Genomic DNA, 27075 nt, shown 5'->3' on the forward strand with positions numbered 1-27075 from the left:
AGGCTTCCTCAGGAGGGTCCATCTGTTGCTGCATGCATCATCTCTCAAACAAATTAACTTTGAACGCTCATGATTTTCAGATCAAGGATTTCAGAAAAGGTTTTTCATCCCCTTACAAGTTCAAGGACATCTTATCATTGTAATTTCTATGTGAGTTGATAGACTTTTATAAAATATGTTCTAGACTCCTATTTTTAATAGGAAATAAACAGCATAAACCTTTCATTTAATAAACACTTCATCTTAACAATTTTGCTGATAATCTTCCTGTACAATATGAGTGTCTTTAAAAGGCAATTTTTTTTGCATATCTCCACAGGTAGTTTTCAGACATTCAAGCTGGCACCTGTCTGTGTTACTAAATATGAAATTATTCAAAACTTCTGATCTTATTCTAAGCCTTCATCTATAAAAATCACCAGCGCATTTCTTTATTTTACTCCAATGAAAATCATATGGGATCACTAAATACTGAATGCTCAAGTCTATCATTATCAAATTATGTCACTCAGGAGAAGTCAGTGGAAATGTGTTAAAAAATCACAAGCTGAATACATAAAAAATAGTATTATTGTTAAAAAAAAGAAAGAAAAAAAAAAAAAGCTGACCAAAGCACCTTCGTTCATTCTTTCTGCACTGAAATTTCCAGTGGAACATCAAGATCTTGACAGATGATACAGACATTTTCTAATATGAAAGTGCTTGTATTCAGAAGTTAGTGACAGGTGAATTTCAGTGTATTTGCCCCTCTTTTACTCTTCCTCTGTTTCTTTTTGCTTTGTTTTCTTATTTAAGCATTTTCATATTATTTCAGAAGCGGGATCTCAGCTCGAAACTGTTGGTTTGTGATTGCAGAAACAAATATCAGCAGTGAGAGCTCATCAATTTTTAAATTAATCTTCTTGTCTCTACAGTGATTATCCTGTTTGGCTGAGCTCAGTAGCAAGAGCACAACAATATTTCATGCCAGAATTCACTAATCACTGGATTTGTAAATCTGTGGCAACTGTTCTGTGAGTAATCTTCCACCTTTGCACCTTAACCACTACAGCCCCATGCTTTCCAGTTATTGTTTCCAATACAGAAATTGCCTGTGAAAATTACTTCTCATGTCATATATGCTGCCATTTCTAAATCATTTGACTGAAGCAGAGCAAAGCCCCAAAATCTATTCAAAACAGTTTATACAAGACTTACTTGTAGATGAAGACTGGACACCCTGTATTTAAGTTTACAGTTCAGTCGCCAGCTCTTTGGGCTGTTGTAGCAACCATTCAGGTTGAAAGCAAAACACGACACTGGGCACCTGTCCAGTCTTCAGGAATCATACTTTGTACCTAGGATATTCCTAAGATTCATGTATCCTATCATTCCTGGTAGTTTTTTATGAGCCTTACAGGTAATATTTCCTCTCAGGTCCCCCACTTCATTTGAGCAACTAACAAAATTTAGGCCGTTGTAGATGATTCATATTCAGAGAAGAAGGTAGTGACAGAGTCAGACCTTTTGTTTTGCACCCTGGTTTATGTGCAAAGACCCCAGTAAGCCTGTATTCCTGATCACCCTCTAACAGCTGGATGCTCTTCCACTGCCCCTAAGTCCCTGTTTCTTTCAGCCAGCACTCACAGGAGCTCTCATCTAACTTTATATTGCTTGTGGCATGTGCTTCTGCAGTGACTTCTCCTATTTTCATGCTGCTTTCTCTTCCTGCTCATTTCTTTGTTCGTTGGCCATGCATACCTTCACAAATATGTATCAGAAAAGTTCTCCTAGCAAAAGTTTGGGGCAGAGAAAATGCTTTTTGCTGTTTTTTCCAAATACCAATAGGCTCACACATTCCCTGGACAAATATTGGTTTCAGTTCTGTTATTCTGAGGCAGTGGGAAAATGGGTAAATGTCTTAAGGATACTGGAACACCCAAGACAGTCTTGTGACTTCATTGGGAAACCAAGAACACAATATTTTATATGTCTTTTGCAAACCTGGGAGATCAGTGCCAAAAGATGTACTTTGTAGAGATTCCAAGCTCCTGTCATCAAAATCATGTCAAGAAGATCACACTCCAAAGAGCATCAGGGAGGTAGAAACTGCTGATGCCTAAGGCAGCTCTACATGTTTTATTTTCTCTAGGTCTGGATCTGCATAACTTCTCTTGCTTTTCACAAGCCATCAGGACCTTGGATTTTGCTGGATGAAGGAGTCATATATAAAAATAGTGTCATGGAGTTCTTCTTCTGTTCATAGAATGCCACAGATTCTTCATTATCTAAATAATTTTGGGTTATTTTAGATGCTATAGGTTCCTTTCTTCAGAACTTACTAGGCCTTAACAGGAGATTTTGAAGTTCACAAAAAACACAGACTGAAAAGTAAAATGTTGTGAAATATAGCTCCTTGGAAGTGTGTTTGTTGCCTCTCTTTCTGAGTTTTGTAAAACCAAACTAAATACTTTTATAATAATAAATCAAAAGAATATAGAAAATTTACCAGCCTCGAACCAAAAGAAAACTAAGCTTTCTTACAGAAGTGATATGTGAAATTTGGATATTGATTGTATTTTGGGTATAGATTGATCAGCAATTGTTACTTAATTTATCGAGGTTATTCAGAAGCTGCCCAATGTTGCTTCCCTTTTGACTAACAAAAGAGGTTTTCATGAATAAAACTCCTCCTCAAGAAAAATCAAAATGTATAGATTTTGAAACTTGCAAGTATTATTCAGTGTTGCATTAATTTCAAAAGCAAAATTGCAAAATCACAAATTATGTGTTAATTACATTTGTTTCCAAAGCACGCATTAACACACACCCTTTAAACATCATTAATGGGCTTTTAGGAATAAAATTATGGGGAAGAAAGAGTCACAGTGATAAAGTAACAATCTTTCTAGTGATAATGTCACTACAGTTATCATCTCTGTTCTGTTCATCTTCTTCAGGAAAAGTTTTTTGAGAGTATAGGTCTTATGACATAGAGTTCTTTTCCCACTAAAACTGACAGCAAAGTTTGCACAGGCCTGATATTCTCCTGAATACATCAAAGACAAGGGATTTGTCACTTTGCCTGGCCAGATTTGATATTAAACATACATGCTAGTAAACATGGAGCTGGTTGGTTTATATCCCTCAATAAAATTTAACATTTACATAGCTTTATCTTTCCAAACTACTGTAAGCTGCAAATGACTAGCTGAAGAGAAGGATAACCCTTCGTCTCTAATATTTAGAGTGCCAAGCTTCCCATTTGTTTCCAGTACAGAGATTTCCTGTGAAAGTTATCTCTTGCACAGTGCTGAAATTAGAGGGAAAACTTTAAGGCATCTCTGGGAGACTATTTAGTGGGTTGGTTCTGCAGCTTGTGTTTTGTCTCAAAAGTTAAGAGTAGCATCACATTTGGTCAGTGACTGCTGCAGAATAGAATGAGGGCCAGCTCCCTGGAAATTTCTGTGACACTTGGCACCACAGACTACAGACCTTTGTAAGCAAGTGCTAGGGTAGCTTTTAACCAGCTTCAGAATAACTAAGCAAAAGAGCAAAGGAGAGGGGAAGGGAGAACACAAAAAAGAAAAAAAAAAAAAAACAACCATGATCCAATTAAAACAAGGACAGAAATAGAGAGGCAATAGTATTTGCAGAGCTGTAGTAGCTAGCAAAACTAACAAATTTTGGGTGTTTAAGGTAAGACTGCCCCCAGATTTTCTCTTCTAAAACTCAAATGCTTGTTTCTGGGTCAATCTGAGACTGATGAGTAGCTGCCTTTGGAAGCAGAGTTATTGTTGTACTTCTTCTTACCAGCTGTGAGAACCCATCCCACAGGCCAACTGGTACAAATTCCCCCTGAAGCCTCTGGTACACTCCCTCTTTCTGGAGCCAGTTGCACTACCAGACCAGACTTCACATCCATGTGCAATAATAGCAGCCTGCAGTCTCTCTGGCAACCACTTCTTGCCAAAAAAAGCAATGATTTATGCAACCACTGTCATCTGTGCAGCATATAAGCTTATCTCCTAATTCCAGAGCCTGTCTCTGGGGCTGTGGGCACTGCAGATGTGAGATGCTTGCTCTGCTATCACTGCAGAACAGTGCTGCTCTGCACTCCCAGCTGGAAACAGAATCACCAGCCCTGAATTCCCCAGAGTCACCTTTTCTCATTGCTGCAGAGCTTTGGCACATACTCATGGCTGCTGTAAGTCCTGCCTCCTCTGGATGTAGGGAAGGCTAGGAAGAAGCCTTTACCACTCGGATGTCAAAAGAAAACATGTTAATGGCACAGCTTACATTAGTGTCGAAAAAGTGGGAGTTTCAGAGCTTCAGACATCTTTCTGTCCAGGCTTTCTCTTCTGTGGGTGGGAGGAGTCAGGCCATTCTGAAATAGCTCAACACAAAGGGTTGTGTTCCCGTGAAGTCCGGGAAAGCGGTAGGATTGCACAAGACAGTTGTCAAGGTTGCTGCCTGTAATAAGGGACAGGGTGAATCATAGTCTGACTGTCATGGGCAAATACAAGTTTCTTTCCAGCTTTCTGAGAAAGCCTCACTGCTCTGTGTGAAAAACGCACGGTTTCTGCACCCGAATACAACGGGGGGAAAAAGCATGTCCTGGAGCAGGGATCAGAAACTTTGCACTTCCTGCTCCCTTCACTCCTTCACTTCACCACCTTCACTATCGCTTCAGCCCTTTTCCTCCACTGCTTCCCTCTTGGTTTTTAAGGGATGTCTACGGTTCAAAATCAGAGTGGACAGTGCCCTCTAGCCTAAGGAGGCGGCCAGAGCACTCTGGGGGCACGGAAAAACCTCTGGAGCATCCCCTTCCCATTGCGCTTCCACTTCCCAATCCAGCCTTCAAAGCCTGTATGCACACTTAGGATGGCATTTCTTGTTTCTCCCTTGTGACTACAGAGAAACAAATTTCCCTCGTGTTTAAATCCAAGAGAGGGCTTCAGGGCCACAAATGCCAATTGAGGCTTGAGTAGAACCATTGAGTAGGTAGGGCAAGATGTGACACAAAATACTGCTGTTTATGCTATCATCTACAAAGCCAGAAGAGATTCCATCTAAATGTGACTTCACACGGTGTGTGTATTTTACATCTTAACAGGCCAAAACTTTCAGAGTCCTCCTTGGCATCAGTTTCGCCAACTACAGGCATGAGACAGGCCAGGGGTCTGGAACAAGGCATGGTAGAATTGCTGCCTGTTGGTACACAAAAGTCAAAAGACAACAAAACTTCTGCTTACAGAGCTATGTAGAGGAAGGCAAAATTGAGAAAACAAATGAAAAAACAGGAATTTCCTTTTGGCTAGAACACATGCTCTGTGCTCAGCAGGTTGATTCCTGAGAGCCTTTTCCTGTGTTCTCTAGATGCTTTATTATACATTTTAGGTTCAGCAGAGAGTGTGTCAGGAACTTGACTTTTAAGCTTGCAATTTTCCTTAGAGTGAAGGAGAGCTAGTAGCCTATCCAAGTAGGAGGAACATCAAATTGCCAAATGCTGCAGTGTCTATATATATCTGTCAGGCTGCATTTCACAGCAGCCCCATGCATTAAGCAGGGAACAGGCATAGGCTGAAGAGGCATTCAATACTTAGAGATTGCAACAGCCAGAATGCCAAAACCAAACACCCTTACTGGGGCTTCACTGAACTACCTCTAAAATTGCAGATAAAAGCCTAATAAAAGCTTCTGGCATGTATGTTCTCCTCAAAGTCAGGCACTCCTCCCAGACAAGTTAGTTTCCCTGTTTCAGTGGGCATCCAAATGAATCAGTTATACAGTTTTGTGGAGGGTGAGCACTGCTGTCATGCTCAGATGTGGGCTCACAAAGAGTAGAGTCCAGATGATCTCTGCAACTAGGGACACAGCTCACGTCCCTCAACTATGATGCCTCCGAAAATGGACAGAAGGCAAGTTCCTTTTTTCCTCAGATTCCTACTGTCAGTTCATCCTGGCTATTGCAAGCGTGCTTGAGTCCCTGGCTGTGCCTGAAATACTCCAATCCAATGGCTAAGGCACAAAGCTGAAGTTTGAACTCAGCACCTCCACCAGACTGTCAGCTTAGAGCCCAGGACTGTGGTTTGACACACAGCAGGAGTGCTCCTTCAGCTTCTGCCCTTGGATGTTAACTCCAGCCCTATAATCTTTGCCCTTGGCTGTTTATTCCTGTTTATTCCTACCTCCTACCAGCCTTCCAGAGGCTTGATGTTTGTACTTAGTGTAGGTCACAGCAGGAAATCTATTCAGTTAAAATATAACTTGAGGGGAGGTTAATAAAAAAAAAGGAATATGAAAAAAGAAAAAAGAAGAAAAGAAAAAAGAAGAGAAAAGAAGAAAAATTTTTTAAAAAAGAGAAAAGAAGAAGTAATTGTTTCCTCAGTCTGTATTACTGTGTGGAAATATGCAAAACATTATGTTTACACAATTCAGAATCACAGAATAAGAGACATAAGATGGATGCTGAAGTTCACATTGGTGGAAAAAACGAACTGGCCAAACCCTAATCTAGGCCAACACATGCATCAACTCATTAACATGCATGAGGTTGTGCTTCGTGCATTCACAGCACCTGTCTGAAGAATGTGCTTTGCAGCCCCCCAGGTGTGCTGTGTTTCAGAGCAGGGAGGACAGAACAGAGACAAGTGACTGTGAATCCATTTTAGCTCAGTGCTGACAGATGTGGTTCTGTAACCCCTGGCTGGTCTGCATCTCATGTGGCCCCAGTGGGGAATGAATGCTTGCCTGGACATCCAACTTGGCCAAGAATGGAAACAAGGCAAAGCATGCACAGTCACACAATTTTCAGCATGTACATACATTTCTGGTGTCTCCACTGCTGTCCACATGTGTTCTAAAAACGGCTTTGCAGGAAATTGTTCTCTGCCTAAAGAAGCTCAGCCTTGCAGCACTGATGCTTCAGAAAATCAGGCCCTGTTCAGGCAGCTCCTTTGGCTTTACCAGGTTATGCAGAGGCAAATTAAAATTGCCATTAGTCTTCAAACTACTGAAAAGCAAAAGTGCATGTTACACCAGACGGGAGGATGTAAGGATGTACACAGATATCTAATTAAGTCAATACTAGGTTAGAATTCTATGTCATTATAGAGTTTTATTATTGTAGACAATAATAAAAATAAGGTTGAGAACAAAAATAGGTCCACCTTGGTGGAAACTCCTAGAATAGATACAGAATTTGCTGCAGTAAGTAACCTCATGCAAAGAATTGCCTGCTTTTATGAAAACTTCTTTCAGCCTGACTTCCAAACATGCTGGAAATATCTGCTTTACTAAGGTTAGCACTTCTGTTTGTGTTCAAATGCAGACCTTTTATTAGCCTACAAGAGAACTGTGGTTAACAAGGGTAAATAAAACACTAACAAAAAGCCCCAGTATTTTTAATCAGGCCCAGAAAGGACAAAGTTTCTTCTAATAACTGCATTTTTCCATCGTATCCTCCAAGGCTACACTTTGAGGCATCTTATTTGCATATTGTTTAATACTCTAACATCCCAAGCTTTGATGCACTGCGTCAAGAAGTATTGAAACCCACATCTGAAAAACGACATGGAAAGACTGGCAGAAGGAATGCAGTGAACCATGTGAATACAGAACTTCCTGTTTTCTTGAAAAGCATCTGTTACAATCTCCACCTCCTCTCTAGCTGAGCTCTCTTTGTCTCACTACTTCTATGCTGATGCATAGAAATTATCTTCCAAGCAGTGAGTGGGCTAGCAGCTCCGTCCAAGGATAGTGCTGGAGAAGTCATATTTCTTTTCCTGGATTCAGTTCAATGTGGGGAGAGAGTGTTGCTGCCTGGAAGCTTTGTGTAAGGAGAATTTTGAAAATTCTAGGGACTTACTTGGGATTCACTGAAACTGGCAGCTCAGCTTGAGTTGCATGAATTCTGGTTGAATAGAGATCAGCTCTGGAGTGCATCTAAAGTTCATAACAGCTTAGAGTACTTCAAATTTATCCAGCATTCATTGGAAATGTTCAGGCCATGGACTGATGAACAGAAAATCTGAAGCAACAACTTACTAAGCCTTGCAGTACAGAGGACATTTCTCAGTGAGATCTCTTAGAAATAGATAAAGCATGGCAGTATGTAGCTGATAAATTGGTGATCAAAAAAGTGTGACTGACTGTCGGGAAAGGCACTGCACCGGAAATAGAGCCAACACAACAGTGACAAAGAGTTGTGAAATAAGGAGCACAGTTGAAATGACAGGATGTTTGAATGTGATACACCGCTGTCAGGGAGCCAGTGAAGCGCCTTGTAAAATTACAGGCATATGAATGTCCAAGATGTTCTTGGTATCTTTTATTTTCAGATTTCCATGCTTCTCTGGCTATTACAAATCTAAATTGCTTCTGACTCTCATAAATCCTTTTTTTTCTTATGTAATTAGGCCCTTCCAGTACTGTACAAAATACGCTCCTTCAATTTCATATCTATAAATCATACTTAGTTCTAGGACTGATTCCACCAACTCTCCTACAATCAGCAAGATTGTAATGATTTGTTGATGCTTCTTCAAAAATGTATATATGGCTTTATTCATTCCCAAGAACTATTCTATGTCCTACATCACTGTCTCAACAGCTGACCTCTCATGCTACTCAGTATTAGACCCAGCAATACGATGCATCCAGCGTGATGATTAAGCATGTGCTGTACTTTACACTGCAGTGTGAGCACCTGCAGGATGGCACAAGTGCTCAGACTGAAAAGCAGGCCTGCAGCTGTTAGTTGGTTACAGCATGGAGATTGTTGCAGCAGGGGAACTTCAGCACCAGGCCCCTTCTCAGGCACCAGCTCACTGCACCCCCTGTAGATGTGTTTAACTGGTGTATTAAGACTTAGCTGAATGAAATACAAATGGAAATGCCTGTTTGTGAGAGCATCAGAAGCCACACTAGAGCAAGGGTGGAAAGAATGAGCATTGCTAGACACTGACCTTACTCAAATCAAGGAATGGTGAGGAGTGTGCTGGTTATATCAAGATCACAAGATAAGACCAAAAGTTCAGTTCCCTTAGCACAGGCTACTTGCCACCCACCCCCAAAACTGTGCTCTGATAACATGGGCTCAGATGACATCTTCTCAACAGGAAGGCAGACAGGAGACATAAAGATGTGAAAATGAGGATATAAAGTGATGGGCAGAAACTTTTCCAAAGGTTCTGCAGAGCAAGGCAAGGAAGGGTCTGAGGCAAGCTCAGACCACAGCTGCTTGACTCAGGAGGATATAAAAGACCTGTTCAAAGGAATTGTTTGCAGTTGCCAGTGAAGATGGACCCAAGGTACTCAGTGAAGACTCAACAGCTGGTACCCTCACTTCTATCCTACACACAAATGCCCTGGTTAGACTCAAAGATCTTGGCATTTGGCAATGTGTGGCAATGTAATCCCTCTCCTATCCCCTCTCTATTGCATGGGAGAAGCTTTACTTTCACTGCCAACAATCAGGGTCCTATTACGGACAGTGAATCCAATATTTCAACACCATGTATTTCCCGGGCATCTGAGGCAGATTTTTTTCCCAGCGAAAGGAATGTGAGTGCATTAAATTTAATTGGTTTTGGCAAGTAGTGTTTTTCTTCCCATTTCTTTTTAAATTCATGGCACTATCAAAGTTAGTGCAGGTCAGTAGATCAAAGTCCTTCATTGCTTCTCCCTGTAAACACAAAAACCACAAAGGGCTACATGGTTTTCCTACAGACAAGAAAGACCAGGGAATTTTTTGAAGCCCTTTAGCAATACATTGCCAACATGTCCCTGGTTTTACAGTCATAGGTCTTTAATGATGAAGAAAATGCTCTGTATTTGAAAATTATTAATTACCAAGAGTTTATTTCTCTGGGATCAGTGTCCTCATTTCCAAGAAAAGCTCCATGTCAGCTTGACAACAAGAGATGCCTCCACTGAGAGTTCATAGGAAAGAACTGTTGCTTTGTAAGTGCACAAAAATACATGCACTATCCTCAGTACTCGAGGTTATTCTTGGCATGAGCAGGGGTTACTCCTGCATTTATCACAGCCAATCTGAGTTTTGTTATTGGCCTTCCTGAACACATTTAGTTAGACCCAAATTTACTTTGCCGGTTGTATTATATAATTTTGTTTTAAAGAAAACAGGAACTGATAGCCCATAAAAACAACCATTGGCAGACCTGTGCCAACACTACTATATATTTGCAATTTCTGGCTTTTGTAAACACTGGTAGAAGTAGTACCTTTCAAACTCCTGGTTAAACTGTATGGTTTGTAAAATGTGCACACAGCTTCTCAGCAAAGGAAGTTCTCTAATATTCTTTATTGGCTGGAGGAAAGTGGGTGCCAAATACAACTGTGAAATGAGAAACAATGCACAAAGGAAAAGTTCCAGAACATCAACACATCCGTTCCTTTCCTCTGCCATAAATAACCAACACACCCTGAAATACAAGACTAAATGGCTCCAGGAAACTCTCATTAATGAAAATGTCCTAGCTGGACTTCTCACTTTCATTTGGAATTACATGCCTCAAGAAATTTTTTCTGACCTAGACAGCAGATCTGTTGTTCTCTAAGTAATACTAAGCCCTGAGATAGACTAAAATAAACTGAAGCCAACCTACTTTCCATAGAGACTTAAACCTCTCCCCCTCAATGTCCAAAATATAAGTGTTGAAAGGCACAGCCCTGCTGCTGTTGACATCAATGACAAGATCCTACACTGACTATATTAAGACATGGTTGTGTGTTCCAGTATCTGTCCTTCAGTTTTCTGGAAAACACAGATAAGGCAGGAAACAAAATAAATGGTCTTCTTGTATGTTCTCTATGCAGATAAATTTCCTCATAAAATATAGCAGCTATGATATTTTATGGAGAAGATGTCATGATGAGACTGTATGCATGCATAGCATATTTACTGAAGATCAGAAGTGGCAGGGTAATTAGGCCACTCATTTATCTAGGAGATGTTTATATTAAAATTATCATATTTCGCTGTATAAAAAAGAGATAACTGATACCAACCATCTGTAGTCTTATCCTCTTGAAACTTGTGCTAAACAGACTTGTCATAAATTGTACCATACCTAGAAATTTCTGTCTCTTAACTTCCAACTGAGTCACTGAAAACTGACTCATTATTACAATATCAAAACATTAATAGAAATTGAGGAATATCCCTAGCTCTTTTTTGTCCTGGAACTCTCTTCTAATTTCACAATCATACTTTTCTGCTTAAAAAAACCTTCAAACATACACAGCCCCTCTATGAAATGTCTGTGAATTACAGGGAAGCTATCTGGCTAATAAAACAGAGGAAATAGTAAAAATTACTATTGTTTGGTTTTGTGATCTAGAAAATTTGCAGATCTTCTGCCACTACTGATTGTATCATGCTACAGCGCTTTTGGACAAGTGAAATGCCTGTGAGCCTTTACTAAAGTTGAAATAGCATGAGTTGCAGAAAAGGAAGGTAGTACAATTTCATTTAACATTTTCAATACCTTTTAAAGACAGTTCTTCTGTAATTTTCTCGGATGGAAGTGTGTATCATTCGTGGCACAAAGTACATGCTACATCCTCATGAAACTTAGATGCAGACTCTAGGGAGGGCACCAGGCTGAAGTTAATGAGATCTGGAAACAAAGACAGAGGCAGTCCTCCCTTGAACAGGTGTGTACAATGAAATATCCATCTTCTCCTCAAAGCTAGTGGTGCTATGGGTATTCCCAGTTTCACTGGGATTTGGTTGCTTTTGCATGAAAGAAAGTAGAAGGGCTTCCGGGCTAGAATGGCAACTAAATGGGAAAATATTCTTAGGCAGCTGACATATCAAACCTCTTTGTGCCTGCACTGAAGACTTCACCACAGAATTAGCCATCCAGCAGCCTTTCTAGTGAGGAGAGATTTGGTACTGTGAAAGGATGACTGATGTGCTGGAAAGGCAACTGCTTGAACCTACGAAATAGAAGATCCCTAATAGGGCTCTTGTCTTAAAAGCCTGTTCATCCTTGGAGTTGTGAGTGTTTCAATGTGCATCAATGTTCTGCTTGGGATTCAGCCAATGGCTGAATAAACCAATTATTTTAAACCAATAAGGTTTAAAATAGTCCAGGAATTGTAGGTGTATAAGGAGACTCAATCCTTCCTCTTGAGAGGCCAACACACAGACAAGTGTCTCAGGGTTCAAGCCCTGAAGTCAAGGTGTTCTTGAGCTAGAACAGATCTGAAGTCATGTATCATGATGCATGACTGAACCACAAGGTTCAGGTCCATCTTGCTGGTCTACTGCATGTCCAGTTCTGTTTGCACAACTAAAAATGCTGGAAAGGAGATAGAACAGTGCCACACTTCCTCTCTACAGAAAAGCCTATCATCACTTAGACTGCGCAGGCAATGTGCAGGATGGCAGGAGAGTCTGGATTTGGGGACTTGAAAACTACTCAGCCATCATGGGACAAAAGTCTGGCCCAGGAATTCCATGCAAGTACTTGCAGTTTTCTGTCATCAGGGTTGTGAGAGATACAAAAAATCTGCAGCAACCTGGAAAACTGCACTAGGAAAATGTAGGCAGAAAACCCCAAGGAAAATCCAGCACTCACTTTTTCTCCCCACTCTCCTGTGGTTGACTCGGGCACAACAGAGGAGCCACAGGCTTGCCAACTCTTCTGATTTTATGGGTCTCGTGGCGTTTTGTTTTTTTTTTTTTTTTTTTTTTAAATTGCCCGACTCTTGAGACTGTGGGATTGTGAGGATTTCAAGTTTAATTTACAAGAGAGGCTGACATGCAACAGTTGCGGCTTCAAAGAAATGCTGGAGGTCAAGTCTCAGACCTCAAAAACTAGTGGCAAATACAAAGATAAAACGAATAAAGAATCGCCTGCATCTGTGGAGCCAGGCCCACCGCGTCCAGCCCTGGAGGTCTGGCAGCGATGGAAGTATTCAAGGCACTTTTCTATGAAGGGTATTTGACCGCATCCCTGAGGAAACCCGAAAGGCTCAGATGAGATCCGTGCCTTCATCCTCCGGCAGCACACTCGCCCCAGCCCGCGGGGGCCCAGCCTCACCGCCGGCGCTGCAGTGTCCCCGCCAGCTCGGCCCTCACGGCACCAGGGCCAAGGGCGCCGTCAGCCCGCAGCGCCGCGGCCGCTGCAGCGGGGCCGGACCGGGCCGCGCCGGGCAGCGGGAGGCGGCGGTGCCCGGGGCAAGGCCGGGGGCGGCGGCGGGCGGTGCGCGGCGCAGGCTCCTCCTGCGGCCAGCCCGCCAGCCCCGCTCCTCCATCCCTCCCTCCCTCCCTCTCCTTCCCTCCCTCCCTCCCTCCGCGGCTCCATCCCTCCTTCCTGTCGGCGCTGCGCACTGCTGCCGCCGGAGCTGGGCCGCGCCGCGCACCGCCCGCGCACCCGCGGCATGCGGCCCCCTCAGGGCACGGCCGGGCGGCGCCGGGTGAGTGTGGGGCCGCGCCGGGTGCCCGCTCCCGGCCGCTCGCACCTGGGAGGGGGCGGCCCGAGGGGCGCGATGATGGATGTTCCCTCCATCCCTCCCTCGCTCTGCCCGCCCCGGGGAGGTGCCGGCCGGGAGGGGCGGAGGGGGGGTTGGCAGCCCCGCCGGGACCCAGCGCGGCGGCGGCGGGGATTTTCGGAGAGCCCCCGCTGCCTGCCTGGTGTCGTGCGGCTCGGGGCTCGGCCGGGGCTGGGCGCAGGTGGCGGCGCCGGGGGCGCGGCGGGCTCGGAGCCGGTGCGGGCGGAGAGCGAGGCAGCTCCCTCGGGGCGCGGGGGGAGACCGGCGGCTCCTCTCTGCCGCTGCCGGAGCCCGCGACTTAAATAGAGGCTGTGTTTTGTCAACAGCTCATTCTGCTGGCCGGCAGGTTGGCTGGCTCGAGGACTGAGCAGTGGGTAAATACTATTTATGCCTTTTTTAAATTTTATTTTATTTTATTTTATTTTATTTTACTTTATTTCATTTCACTTTATTTTATTTTATAATAAGTAGCACCCTTTTGAAAAATGGACCTTAGGATGGGACTTCAAAACCTCTTCTGGATTTGGGGAGCATCCAGACATGCTGGGCGCCTCTCTGTGCACTGGCTGTACAGGGGCTCTGGCACAGCGGCAGCTGTGTCTGTTTTGAGTGATTGAATTTCTGATGTGTCTAGGTACCATGTTTGAAAACGATCTGTGAAAGCCTTTGAGGCAGTTCTGTAAAGAACGTAATTCCCTTGTAAGATGCAGCATGTAAGTTTGAACTGACTATTTTGTACTGCCATACTGTGTGTTACTTCGGTAGGAATTGGTTATATGCTTGCTTGCTTTTTCAGTTGTCATTGGTGGTAAATGGCTGGGAAGTTTGCTATGAATGGGAGTGAAAATCTGGATAGGTATTATAATCACCTAATACTGAGGAGAGTGGGATAGTGAGCTGCTGTGTAGGAATCGTCGCTCTGATTCTTTTTGACAGACTTTTACACTTGTAATTACCATTGCAAAAATAGTCATATATTTATATTCCATTATCAAGGCCATGTCCTGTCAAAGTTCATTCACGAAAGCTTGGGAATTGGGTTGATTTCTGCTGTATTTGAAACTCAGCTTGTTACCTAAGTAAGACAGTGTAACTTGCCTTTGATATCTCACCTGGAGGTCCATTCTGCCTTTTCTCCTTACTGTAGAAGAAATATTTAAATTCTTCCTAAACCCTTAGTTCAACCCCACGGCATGAACCCAGACTGCTAATAAGACTGAGTAGGTTTAGTAACTGTGAGAAAGATTGAACTCTGTGTCATGCCACGTTCCCTCTCAAATTAGCATGTGGCATTGCCAGCTGAGACAGTATGTTGTTTTGGTGTAGATCCATCAGTGCCCACATGCTCTATATATAAAGCTTTGCACATCCTGTAGGGAAGAATGCATGAATGCCTTGATCTGCAGAAAGTCTGTGCTTGTCCTTAGCTCATCAACCATTTTATGGTGCATGATTTTGGTGATAAAGATAACCTTTGATTTCTGTACATAAAGGTGAGAATAGACCTAGAAGTTTGCTGGATTTGGCCACAATTTGAATCAAGATCAAAACAAAAATTTGATGAGGGAAAGGATTGAATATGCAAAAGACAGGAGCAAATGCCATGAGTGTATCAACAGAATGAGTAGCAAGCACCATATCTGCACTTGATTATTATTTGTCAGCATGGCTATTAGCTGGAGATGGATCTGCAGGTTTCTTTGGAGAGGTCTGAAAAAAGGCAGACTAGTCTCAGTAGACTGCAGGGCTGTGATCTACCTTGGAAAAATTGCAGAAAGTCACAAAAGGAAGGCTTTCAAATCATTAAGTTGGAGCTGGTTTGGAATATAACTTTTAGGGAGTCAGTAGATCACCCAGTTTTGTTTGCTTTCTGTTTACTAAGTATTTGCATCCTTTCATCTTATCTCTCTTTCACCTATTCAAACTTTTATCAGCATTTCTAAGTGATGACAGTTTCCATTGTGCACTCTCCAAACACACCACTTTAGTCACCTAGAGCAACCAGTGGCAAGCATTATCTGTGAATTAGATTGCACAAAATCCCTTTACAGGTGTGCTGAGGAAAGGGAGAGACTTAACCTTTAGGTGAGGGCATTCTCTCAGACTTGCTGAAGGCAAATCAGGAATACATGGGAGCAGCCGCATGGGTGGAGATGCTCCTCTCAAAGAGAGGGGGACTTTTTCACAGGTGGCAAAGCTGCTGCTGCTACTCTAGCAGGTATTCATAGGACTTTAATTTCAGGCACTTGTTGAGTTACAGTCTCTGGCTATAAGGTCACATCTATTTCGGCATCATGCAGATGAGGGTGTTAGAGAATGTTTAAAAAAAATCTGAATTTATTGACATCCATATGGACCCATTGACATCCAGTGCTAGAACAGAATCTCTAAATGTATTAGAAACAGCTCTTTTAGGGTATAAATGTTGGATTGCTTAATCCAATGAGTGTCTGACAGCAAATTATGTGCTTTATGAAAAGATATATTTAAAGATGTATTTAAACAACCTAGATGTTTGTAAATGTTGACTCTATCTTGCAGAATGCCATATTTCCCAAGGCTGATGCAGATGGATTATGTTTTTCTTTTGCCCCTGAGATTTAGTTATGATTATTCTTGACTGGTAGGCATCAAATTTGTGTAAAAAAAAAAGAAAAATAAATTGCTTCTAGATAAGACTTGAGAAGTGCTCTGTGCTCCAAAGCTGGTTGATACATTTTGTTCCATAAACAGTTTAATGTAAAAGATGACAATAATTTTTGGGACCCAGACCTGGAGTCCACGATTCTGCACTTCCAGTGAGTGTCGTCTCACAAGGACATGAGTGTAGCACTGAGTCAGTGGTTGTTTAGGCTTCAGAATCGACAGAAGGGCTGGAGGAGGCTTCATCCTGACTCATCTGACACTTTGGGTAGCCTGAGGTGTTTCTGATACCCTTGCAAGCGCTGCAGCGACTTGGGTTGCCTCAGAAAAGGGAACATTCCTGCTGCTTTCTTTTCCTATGTCTTTAAACAAAAGCAGCAGCTTCTTTTTCTTTGGAACCTGATTCTTTGGTTCTCTGCTCATTTTATCAGCAGGTACAAGCAGGGAGTAGTTGCTTTGTGAATCTTGAGTGTTTAAGCATCAGGCAAGTGGTGTGGTCCTGTCAAAGGTGAGACTGCATCTGTGCATGCTGATGCCTACAAAGTTTATCATCACCTCTCCTTTTATTTATTTTTTCTCTCTAATACTTACCTGCAACTAAGTGGGATTTTCAAACACATCTCTATTAGGTTGAAGCATCAGAATTTGGATTTTATACATGCTTAAATGCCTTCAGGCATGACCTTCCAGAATCGTATGGATTTCTTCCAGAGTCATTAGCATGGCAATGATGAGGGCCATATAAATTCCTTGATGAACAGACCTATTTTCTTACCTGTATTTTGCAGGCTTGAGGGGCAGCTAGGATATCTACCACCAGAAAACACAGAAGTCCCCTGTGTTCTTTGCCTTCCCTCCATACTGACTTACAAACTAACAGATTTTAATTAGAATAAATAATCTTTGGAAGTTCTTATCTATCCCTGGGAAATGTATTTGGGGGCTGTTTTTCATGCACATTATCATTTATTTGCTGCTCACTGCTATCCTCCTTCCTTTGGAAAGTTTGCAGTCCCTACATTTACAGACTGTGGGAGCCCTGCTGCTGTGTGTCCGTAAGGTCCTTGAACTCCTGCAAGCGCCTGGAGCTCAACAGGGCCTTTTGCCACTTTGCTGCTGTCTGCCTTTCCCTGCTGCTGTCTCTTGGAATCATTCCTAGCAGCAGGTTTCACTGTAAGCAGAAAGTGCTTAGGCTAAAAATAGCTCCTAAGCCATTGGTATGAATGTTGGTCAGGGTGTAAGGTTATGAAGGGCATATGCACCCCCTCCTTTCTGTGCACTGTCTGGAGCTGGCACTGCGGTGAGGTCAACTGTTGCTGCAGCAGAACCAGCTTTCCCTTGTCCCACAGGCAGGGAACTGCTGAGCTGTCAGCTGGTGAGTCCAAACTGTGCCTTTTACCTCAGGGAGCACAAGTTATAAAAGCACATGTCATGGAAACAAGGACAGCACTGTGGCAATTCCCTGCTCCTTCTGCCTTGCTTCCTACCCTGCCAAAAAATCAGGCCCTCGGCACAGCCCAGAGCAGAGGATGGGCTGCTGTGTTGGCAGGTTGGTTTTAGCACCACCTCCCCCCTCTATTGGGCCATGTGTGTCAGGGTGCAGTCTCCTTTCTCATCCCCATACCCCATAGCAATTCAGGGGCAGTTTCCTGCAAAACCAAAAGCACAGCCTTTCAGTCAGCCTCAGTCTTCTGAAATTTCCTTAAGTAGATAAAGATGTGCTTTCTTGAGGTTGATTTTATGTTGCAGCATTCTCTCTCTAGTCAGCCATTTTCAGTGATACAGTATCACTGGTTAGGAAATTATTGTGGTGGGGTTTTTTTTTTCATTTTTGGTTGAGTTTTTGGAGATTTTGGGGGGTTTTTTTGTTTTCTTTTGTTTTGGAGGGGAATGGCTCTACACTGATGAGTAATGTTATGCTGGTGTTCTCTGCCAATATAGCTCACTGCATTTTGATCAACAATCAAAAATACTTTATTATGGAGTATATGTATATTCCAAAAATAGAGGTGTGCATTTATGCTTGCTTTGTACCTACAGCTGCACTCATAACAGCTTTAGAATATTGACTGAACCTTGATAGTTTCATATCAAGGTTGCCTGTAATGCATAATCATGAGATTTGAATAAAGCAATGTATTTGAGTGTTTTCTTTAGGTGATAAACACTGTCTGAAAAGTATGCTGGAATGTTTCTTGTGCTTGCATAATTTTGTCATTATTGCACAAGTTGCTTAAAGGTATAATGAAAGTACAAGCAACAGGGGTGGTTGAGGGTGGTTTACACTGTCAATCTGGCTCAGAAATAGTCCATGTTTTACTTCTGGGCCTCAGCCATCCACTTAAGCTAGTATTGCTCCCTGAATAAGTCAGTTACTTCTCTCCAAAAAGCAATGCAGGCTCAGTTGACTGTATGTAACGCAGGCACAGTTGAGCATTTTTTCTGGATGGTGGGGGTAGGGCCCATGGCAAGGTTGGCTAGGGTGGTGAGCAGAGCAAGCCAGCTCTCTCCCACCTGGCTTGATGCCCTTGAATGCCCTCCACATTGTGCCCTTGGGCACAACACACGTTTCAGCCTAAAGCGTTAAAAAATTGCTCTTTCTTAATTTCAAACACTTTGAACACAGAAGAACAGGAAAAGCTGCTTTGCAGCCACATGGTGACCCAGGCTACTTGCTGCAAAGTTGTCTAGCCCAGACTCAAGGTGGTTTCAAACAGTGTGAAGGTGAGCCCCTCTGCAGCATTTAGGCTGTGGGTGAAGACACCTCCCCACTGCAGTACATCAGGGTGGTCTGAGAATATCTGATATTCATACTTTGTTTTCCTTTATTGGCTGCATTTCAAACTACATGCATGTTTGAGAGTTGCACATCCCACATACCTTGGGGAATCCATAGAAAAGAGAAATTTGGACAAGTGAAAGAAGAGTCTTGACTCTGCTCAGCATGGGGCAGGTCTGGGCAGTTGTCTTTTGGGGTTATTTGGTGGTATCTGCCTTAGCCTGGCAGCCCTTCTCCTTTCCAAACAGGATTTAGCACAGTCATCCAGAAGCTCTTGTGCCAAGACAGCAGTGCTGCTCATCATGTGATGTAACTATGTTTGTATGGCAGATCATGGTTTTGTCCTTCTTGAACTGGGTGCTCTAATGGCCTCTCTTAAGTGTAGAAACAGTGAGGACAGAGCTTCAAAATATCTTTCTCAAATAATTGGTTTGAATATTACTGCAGAGCAAAAATGCTTCCTAAATGAAATTAAATTCAGGAGAAAATTATAATGGTTAGTATTATAGGTGGAGCTTCTGCAGACTTGAAGTCCAGAGGGTGAATGTAAGTTATAAGTATTCCAATTATAACTAATTTTCAAAATAATTCATGTTTTGGATCAGGTTCAGCACTTGCGGCAAGGGACGTGTGACCTCTGAGGTTTTTACAGCTACTCTGCAGCTAAAACCAGGGAGATAAGCTTCTAATGTTTAATCCTAGGCAGAAAAAAGAGAGAAGGTGAGAGAAAAGGAAAAAAAAGAAAGAAAAATATTTATTTTTGTTGTAAACTTATGGGTTGTCTTGAGTTATGTGCCACAATTACAGAAGTACTGTGTGTGTGAGGTGAACTTAAATGTCAAACTCCTCTAGGGCTTCATCTAGTTGTGAGGATAATAACATCTGTTCCCTAGATTCTACCTGTTCCTCTTCCTTTTCCCCTCCTTCCCCCTGCTCCACACATTTCCAAAGGTCATGGCTGTGGGAAGCCTTTAGTGCACAGGTCTCAAGGCACGTAACTCATATTTCATCTGCTAGAGCAGCATTGTCACAATTCCCAATATAGAACAACCTTCTCCAAATTAAAGGTGATTGGTGATTTGTTTTCCAAGATGATGGGAAATTTTAGACCAAATGTTGCCACATATTTCAAAAGACAGGGTCACTCTGGATGTAAATCCAGCAAGATGTTGAGTGACCCTTTTATTGTAAGTTTTACCTCAAAGTCTGTATTTTGTACCTTTCATATTTCTTCCTTCACCATTAAAATTCTTTCTAAAGTGAGATCTGTGCATGATTTGTGCTAATCTAGTCTGATGGAGTAATGTGAACTAAAGGCTTTAATATAGTAAGACTTGCATTGAACCCATATTTAGAATTTCTTAGTAATTAATACATCCAATCTTATTTTTATTTCAATCAGGTGACTCCTCCTGTGAGAACCTTTGCCAATACTTAATTAGTTTTGCTTTTCACAATGTTCACTTCTCAGTGGAGGTCTACTACATGGCATTTCCTCTCATGTCTTATACAGTGGGCTAAGTTTAAATCCTTTCTCTGTGTAGGTAGTTGAGAACTGTGACCAAGTAATCTCTCTGAACTAAATAGTTACATTGTGTTAGCCTTTGCAACAACAGACCCAAACTGTTCAAAGTAATAATTTGATCCTGAGTATAAATCAACTTTGTACTGGATGAAACCATTTCCACTGCTAATGAATGGTTAGTTTTTCTCTTGTGTTCTTGGATCAACAGCTTTTGTAAGGTAGCTTGATCCACACAGAAAAAGTTGTTAGGACTTTTATTTACAATGTCTTTTATGTATTTATTTGCTTGATAACTGATACTTTGAAAACTGAATGTTTTCCAGTTCCTTCCTCATATTTCAGCTAGTGAGTGGTGCAGCTGGTGTTAACATGCAAAGAATGCGTCCTTGCAAAAGTTAGATTCTTGTCTGCTATCCTTTTCCCCTGGTGTATGCATACTTGCTAATCAGTAGGTAGCTCTGGGTTGAAATTTGGGCAGTGATTACTGCAGACAAAAATGGGAGCAAGTACTCAGCATTACAATAGCTGCTGTAGAATTAGGTCACGAACAGGCTTTCAGCAAAATAGTGTTAATTTTCCTCTTCACACACTCAAACACGTAACGTATGCTTATAATTTCACATATTTTGTGAGTGATCCCCAAGTGTGGCATTCCTAGCAATGGTTTGTGTGAGTCTTTCAGCTTCAGGTGCTTCATGTGAATGCACAGTTCAACATTCAGCTGTCCTGTACTGAAGACTAAAGAAAGAGCTCCTGCAGTTGGGCTCCTGCCAATAGTGCAAATGTGAGTTTGTGCATACCTTCATTCATAAGTTAGAATTGGTCATATACTACGTTTCTGAAATTCCAGAGCAATACGTGTGTATATGTGGTTCCTGAGGCTTAGTATCTTGCATAAATCTGCAGTGAGTCAGTCACGAGCATCACTCCTTGGCTGTCAAATACCTCTCATCAGAGGACATAGGTGACCTCAGATAGCATTTAGCAGCTTTTTTCATGAGACCTGAGAACTAACATGAATAAGATGCTGCAATCTAAACCCAACTTTTTGATGAGCTGATCACTTTAAACATTTAACAAGTACTGGTAAAAATTGCCTCCACTCAATCTCTTCAAGTTATGACCATTAGTTTTTGCCATACTTAATGATAGTCACTTGGTTTGGTTTTAGTTATTTAATTTTTCTTATTTGGACAAAATAAGCTATTTGTCACTTGCATTTCTAATACCTACATAGGTATCTGATATTTTTAAGCTCTTCTACTGTGGTTTACAAATATTTTCTGTATATAATATTCTAAAGTAAAATACTTATATCTGTGAGGCATATGTGTTGGCATCTAAATATGTTTTGCATTTATAGTCTATGTGCAGATTCTGTGAATAGTTCTTTAGTATGGGAAGTTGCAGAAATGGGAAAAGCAGAGTACTCTCCAAAGATGTTTGAGGTGGTGTTATTTGTGTAATGCTATGGGAGTTCTAATGACTTGCTTCATGATGAGATTGGAGCGAGCTTTTGTAGAATATTTCACACAAGGAATAAAAAATTATGTGTTGGTGTTTCATAGCATAAAATTAAATGTTCTGCCAGTCTGTGGATTTTGACAGGTGAACTTGTAAGGATGTGCTTGGCCTTGTGCATCGTGTGCCATGTGTCTGGATACACCTGACTAGATTCATGAAGAGCAGAATTTTTCCTAAGGAATAGCATACTGGAATAGAAACTGAAAATAAACTGAAACAGAACTTCTGAATCATATAACTACACCCACATTTTAGTTCTCCAGTTCTCCAGCTCTTCAGGTTCCCCTTTCCCCTGCCTTTTCTTCCCTGTGTCTGGCACCTCAGTCTGCAGCCACCAGAGAGACCATTGAGAATTGTCGCACGTCTCTTGCTCCCGCAGTTGGACTTGTTCAGCACTTTGGAAACAATAGCTGCTTCATTGCTGACTTGTGAAACAAAAAAGTTAAACATATCAGCAACAATGCATGAAAAATGTGATGAACAACCTTCCACAGGAAGAGGGTTTTCCATTCTACTGTGTAGATATACAGAATTTATTGGTGTCAGAAGCTAATAAGTAAGAAATGCTTCTTCTTTTGTGCTTTATCTGCCAGCTCAATGCTGAGAGGAGTAAACTGTGAGATTTACTAATAATAGCAGGAAGGAAGAACCCTGTTAAGCATAGATAGAAAAGTTGGAATGATTTGTGTGTGTAAAATCCAAGGTGTTTTTTCCTCTCCTCAGCCCTTTTTTATAGTCACCCTTCAGAACAGAAAAACAAAAGAGAGCTTCAGGAGGTGAGTCTCACTTTCAAGGGAGGATTGAGGGAGAAGAAGCAGATGCAAGTTATAGTATCATAATGATGGTCATGTGAAAGGGATGTGAAGATGTGAGACATGGTCTTAAAAATTTCTGTTTAATTTTCTTATCCTAACAATATCAGAAGAGACTTGCAGAACTGACTCACTCTCTGTCCTATTAGTAGCAGTCTCAATCTTGTATGAGCTGCTTTCAATTTTAAATGAGGTGTAGCATCACTACCCTTGCAAATGCTGCTGTCTCAGCACTTGCTGGTGAGTTATTTACAAGGAGTCAATTTTCTTAACTTCTAAAAGAAATTGCAGAAAAGCATTGTTTTATTTTACAGTAGTAAAAACCATGGATCCTAGCCATCATGTGTATTATTTTAAAACGTTCTTTTATCTTCATTGCTTTGTTTCTTCATTGCTTCTGATATCTTCATTGCTTTGTTTCTTCTTCTGAGCGTTATTTTAATGGTGCAGGGTTGCCTTTACTATTTCTCCCTTTTGAAACCAGGACTGCATCCCTGAAAAGTACTTTTATAGCAGTATTTTCTATTCTGAAACCCTCAATGAAACACCTAAACAGCTGCTTTTTTTACATCGAGGAAAATAAACTTTCTGAGATAGAAAACCCCATCGAACAGACAAAATATAAACTTCTCATTTATATTATTCTGAAAAACTTAAGAATTTTCAGCATCTTTTTTTTGTGGACTGAGAGATTTCATTCTATATTTGAGTTCTATTTACAGTCATCTAGCAGAAATTGAGAACAAAATTTGAACTTTCCTTCATGTTTTCTTTTTAGACCATGTGCTGCCTAAACTGAATGATCAGTCTAAATTATTGGAAACTGAAAGCTGGGTGTTAATTTACTTGTAAAGCAACTACATCTTGTGCCTGTCACATTGCAATAAGGTTTTGGTTAGGGTAATACATTTAAGGAAGTGCTGCATTGTAGAGGGGGTAAGGAGCACGCTAAAACTGATGTGAGGCTGTGTGTTTCTTGGCGGCATCAAAGTCTGTTAGATGGGTAGAAAGGATAACATGAAAGAGTCAGTCTATTTTGAGGCACTGGGTTGCTGAGGTGCTACAAGATCTGCAAGTGGGCCATAAATCCTTTGCAGGGACCTGTGTTGGAGGAGCAGAGCAGAAAAGGAGGAGCAGTGTTGCCCTCAGAAAGCTGGGTCAGTGTGCCTGCGTGTCTTTTGGGTCCCTGGCTCCAGTGGAAGCTGTGAGCAGCAAGAGAATGAGGGAGCGCTGACCATAAGCAGGCATGAGAGTGAGCCCATGAACGTGCATGAACTGTGTGGTTAACGCGAATTTCTTGTAGCCTGTGTCTATGACACTTAATTAGGAAAGAGACTGTCTCCAGTGTATTAACTAGAAGTCAATATTTGCTGAGTACTTAATTCTCGCACTTTGCCACCTTAAAAGGAGGGACATGCATGTATATATGCGTAAGTGAAAAAGTCCAAGGGTAACAAAGTACAATTAAAACAGCATTTGAAGGAAATAAATGAAGGAGATACAACTGCTGTGTAATTACACATGGACTGACTTGTTCTGATAATGTCCTGCTGCATTGTAGGCCTTTCTCCTTTGTCAAGATTGGAAGGGGAATAGCAGCATTGAGGGCCCATTTGTATGCAGAGCAGAGAGGAAAGTGTTTGCCCACCCCCGTGGAAGGGTGGTCATACATGGTAATATGCTGCAGTATGTCTTCATGTGATCTGTCAGATACTTATTAAGAGAGGAACTAAAACCAGTCTTGAGAGCTTTAGTCTCAATAAAGATTAGTACAACAGGAATTCATCAGAAAATATAGATCTGTAGTTTCAGGAATTGCCCATTTCCTTGATTAGTAAAAAAAATCAATTTATTTCTCGTAAGTGATTCTCATTCCTTACATTCACTCTAAAAGGATATTGCATAACTGTTGTTCTTTATTCTCAATATATTATTTAATGCGAAAGCTGCATTTCAGCATTTGATCTATTTATGTGCTGTTTGTACATGTGAAAAGAGACTTTCTTTGAATTTGGTTCATTGTACCTTAAAAATAATTTGAATACCACAGGTTTTATTGTAAACAATGAAGGACTCCAACCCTTGGGTCACTGCCGGTTTTTTTAAAAAAACACACTTGGAATTGCTTCAGTAATTGTCAGTGTTCTCTTATAAAACTAATTAGGCTTTTCCTGTGATGAAAGAAGATTAAAGGTCATATAGTTCAAAGTAAGTTTTTGGATATTTCCAGATAAAGGAAAATAAACTCTCATTAATAAGGTCAACTTCTTAAATGTGAATTCACAAGGGTGTATGAGCTGAAGAGAACCAGCAGGGATAGTATTATGCAGATAACATGACGCTTCTAAGGAACAGCAATTTTATTTTGCAGTCTTTATAAAGACTGAGTGATGTTGTCTGGCCCTTGAACCTGACATTGAGTAAAATGCAGCTGACAATGTGGGCAGTTGACATTTTCTTCCGAAGACATGCTGTTTTCAGAGCTACACAGTGGCTGACAGTACCCTCCAAAACTGAAATGTGCTTTGAAATAATTAGATTATATTTTCTTCCAGTTACATGCCAGTAAAATGCAGTAAGCACTGGAGAAGTGGAAACTTCTCTGTATGTTTTCATTGGATTCTTGGCTTATGTACTGAAAAAAATAAGGGTGGGTGTGTTTCTTTTCTATGCTTTTCACCTGTATTAAGTATTGAAAAGGCATAGTGGATAGCCACTAAGAAGTATTTTTTAGTAATCAGACTTGTGTGCATTTGCTCACTGTGCTTGTTCCATGCTGTGTTGCAAAGCACAAGAATTCAAGGAAGTGTGTTGATCATGAGGTCACCAAATTCAAGCATATCAGGAAATGTGTGTAGCTGAATCAGATTTATTAAAGTACATCCTTCGTCTCCATACAATATTAATTTGCCAGTTGTAGTAAATGTCAAGAAAATTTTTGAATGGGGTAAAACGCAAGTGTGTAAGTGACTCTGAGCTGTTTCCTTCTCCTGCACAGCACAATAACCTAGAAGATCAAAAATTCTCTTTTGGCCAGTAGCATCCCTTAACCTTCACCCCTTTGCTTTGTTCTTTGTTCAGATGATTAGGTGTTTTCCATCTGCACCTCTATGGCAGGCGAATCTGTGCTTGTTAATTTGAGCTGACTTCCTAAGGAAGCTGGGCTTATCTGATAATGTGTTGTCCCCTCACCCTGGCAGTAAACTTTGAACACACTGCTCAAGTTCAATTCAGTCAGGACAAGGAGGTGAGATCTCAGCATACTGTGTCCTTACAAACTTGGTGAAACTCAGCATCTGGATGGAGAAACCCTGCTGAGGAAATGGCTGCAGAGTGAAGTCAACCTTTACTGTTTTTCAGTCCAGACCTTTCTAGCGTGCCTTTTCTGATGTCTAATAAGGCCTAGGGGTAATCTATAATAATATTGTCCTAATATGTAACAACAATAAATCACGAACAGGCTTGCAAATATCCCAAAACATATTTAGTCTATTTTTGGTAGTATTTGGGTTCACTGTGTTTCACAGAAGAGTTTGTTTTTTGTTGTTACCATCTGGAGAGCAGTGCTGTGCTCCTAGTAGTCATTGGTGTGCTTGTATTTAAACATGTACTTGATGACTAATTGATATGGCAAGGACATCCAAAATCAGGAGTGAGACTCCCAGTTTTCCTTTGAAAGTGTCCTCATTCTTCTGAAAAATCTCACGCTAGGAGCACTGAACAATGCGTGAAAAAAAATTACTCCAGTAGGACTAAGAGTTTTTAAGTTAGTACACAGTTTAATTGAGAACAGGGATATGAGAGCAAAAGGCAAAGTGTCCAAAATGCATATTTTGCTTGAAAAGCAAGAAAAGACACCTAATAAGTTACCTTTTGATTGTGGTAGAAAAATACCATCAGTTGCTACAGTGTTTCTTTGCTTTTGTTGCCCTTTCAGTGCACTGCTCTGCCTGAGTGCTCCACCTCTTCAGTATCACTATGCTTTTTTCTCTCCAGCTCATCAATCCCAGCAGGGGTATTCTTCCCAGTGGTCTCTGTCTTGTTCGTGTTTGGTGGGTTTTTTTTTGGTTTACATGAGTAACATGAAGGAGTCTTCCACTGTACTTTCTAAATCCATCTCAAAATTGTATACATTGTACAAATATGAAGTATTTGATGTCTGCTTCTGCTACATGTTTTTCTTTCTTTCAAAAGGCAGGTCCTGAGTGTCTCAATTTTTGTGTATGCCTTGTGCTCTCCAAGAGGTGCTAAATGCTTTAGTAAAATCATCCTTGTGTTGTGGCACT

General features: G+C 41.4%; 1 protein-coding gene across 2 annotated transcripts in view; it reads left to right on the forward strand.

The window, feature by feature from the left end:
* The first annotated feature begins 13359 nt into the window (after nt 1–13359).
* The window catches only part of LIFR (LIF receptor subunit alpha), a 48323-nt gene continuing 34607 nt past the window's right edge, over nt 13360–27075 (forward strand). The window contains exon 1 of one of the 2 annotated variants that reach the window (XM_054283520.1): nt 13360–13431. The gene's annotated coding sequence lies outside the window, so the exon portion shown is untranslated. Of the gene's footprint in view, nt 13432–13797; nt 13881–27075 lie in introns of those variants that run through there. The other variant, XM_054283518.1, reaches the window with a different exon arrangement.

This window comes from Melozone crissalis, unplaced genomic scaffold (assembly GCF_028551555.1).
Source record: "Melozone crissalis strain CALT ecotype California unplaced genomic scaffold, PUWL_Pcris_2 ptg000036l_1, whole genome shotgun sequence".
Taxonomy (NCBI): domain Eukaryota; kingdom Metazoa; phylum Chordata; class Aves; order Passeriformes; family Passerellidae; genus Melozone; species Melozone crissalis.